This window comes from Rattus norvegicus, chromosome 1, assembly GCF_036323735.1.
Source record: "Rattus norvegicus strain BN/NHsdMcwi chromosome 1, GRCr8, whole genome shotgun sequence".
Taxonomy (NCBI): domain Eukaryota; kingdom Metazoa; phylum Chordata; class Mammalia; order Rodentia; family Muridae; genus Rattus; species Rattus norvegicus.
In genome coordinates this window covers 59,475,512-59,477,388 of record NC_086019.1, presented here as the reverse complement: position 1 = coordinate 59,477,388, position 1,877 = coordinate 59,475,512, and positions in this window count along the sequence as shown.

The following is a 1,877-nucleotide window of genomic DNA, read 5'->3' as shown; positions in this document are numbered from 1 at the left end:
ATATGTGTTTGCTGGGCCGCCTCACAATCGCTCCTCATGAGGTCACAGTAGGACCTGTCATGACATGTTGGGAAGGACTCTGAGACTGTGGCTTCTATGGGCTATGGAAAGACTTTAGGCTGTTAGAAATAAAACCCTGTAAGATGCTTAGCTGTCCATAGTTCTCTGTTTTGAATGTTTACTCTGCCTCCTGCTTTAATGTCGTCATGTCTACACTCAGGGTGTCACGTTTTCTTTGAATTCTGAAGGATCAGCCTCAAACTGATGGTATAGTTTTCTTTTTTTAAAGACAAAGCTGTTTCTAAACTGACCCACCAAGAGGACACTGTTCTCATAAGTCCTCAGAAAGGCTCTAGGTTATCATCAAACACCTGAGACAAAGCTGCAGGACTAGGCAGAGACTTGAGTTTGAATCCCCAAAACGCCTATTGGATGCATCAGCAAAGCTCATAAGCTTTCTCTGTGGAGAAGTTAACATGGACCAACAGATTAGAGGGCCAGAGCCCCAACCCATGCTGGGTAGACACTCTCCTCTGACATCCAACACAGAGATCTTTGTACAAAGATCAAGAGAAGGCTTCTCTGAATAGCTGTGCAGAGCACCTCAGGCTCAGGGACTCTGGACTGACACCCATAGAATGCTGTAGAGGAGCCGTTTGTGATTCAAGGACTCATCTGCCTGGGTCCTGTGCCTCTAGAGATGATCCCAGGACTGGGCTGTGGCTGGTTATGGGCTCAGATAGGGAGGTGCCACGGGGTTTGTTCTTGGCTCCTGGGAGTAGAGCAGTTTTTCTTTCTCTGTCCCTTCTTTTTGAACTTTTCTTCCTTGGGAAAAATGGAAGGACTGGAAGAAGTCTGTCTATGGAGAGTGAGGCTGGCTGGGAAACTGCTCGCTGTTCCCAATTGTCATCCTGCTGGGGGTTTGGAGTTGTTGGCAGGTTAACCTCTCCACCATTCCAATCTGCTTCTCTCCATTTAACCCATGCATCTCTGTCTCTGCGCTTCGTGACATGGTTGCACAAGTCCTACCTGTAGCTGCCACTCCAGGGCATAAATCCCTCAGTGAGTGAATTGCAGATGGTTCTGTCTAGAGAGAAATTGTACAGGGTAGTTGCTCAGTATGTAGGTACATGGAAGAGCACACTGCACTACATCCACACACATTTCATATAACATCAATCCACATACTCTGGTACTAATCGGTTCTATTTACACCTATCGCGATTACTGCTATTCACTGTACTGTGAAGTGTGAATTTTTATTATGTTTTACTTCTGCAAAGGAAGAGACACTGGAGATTCCAAAGGCCTAGCTGGAAGGGAGGCCTTGACACACAGGTGTGCTCCTGGGGAAAAGCTCTTTCATAAAACGCCCCGTTGAATCCCATGATGTGTGGATTGCTCTATGCCCTATCTAGGGTTGACCTCAGCATATTAATGGGAGCTGAGACTTCTCTCTGATAAAACAGTACCACCCTCCTTGAAGATGTCTGTGATGGTTTGTATAAGCTTAGCTCAGGGCTTGGCACTATTAGGAGGCATGTTCTTGTTAAGTAGGTGTGTCACATTGGTCATGGGCTTTAAGAACCTGTTCCTATCCACATGCAAGCCAATCTCCCCCAAGCAGCCTTCAGATAAAGATGTTGAACTCTCACTCTCTCTGGCACCATGCCTGCCTGATTGCTGCCATGCTCCCAGCTTGATGATACTGGACTGAGTCTCTGAACCTGCTATCCTGTGTTCATTAATGTTGTCCTCATAAGAGCTGCATTGGTTGTGTTATGTCTCTTTACAGCCGTAAACCCCTAACTGAGACAATGTCCATCTTCCCTTCCCCAGCTTCCAGACTTTAGAAGCTTCACACATGAGCGGCATTC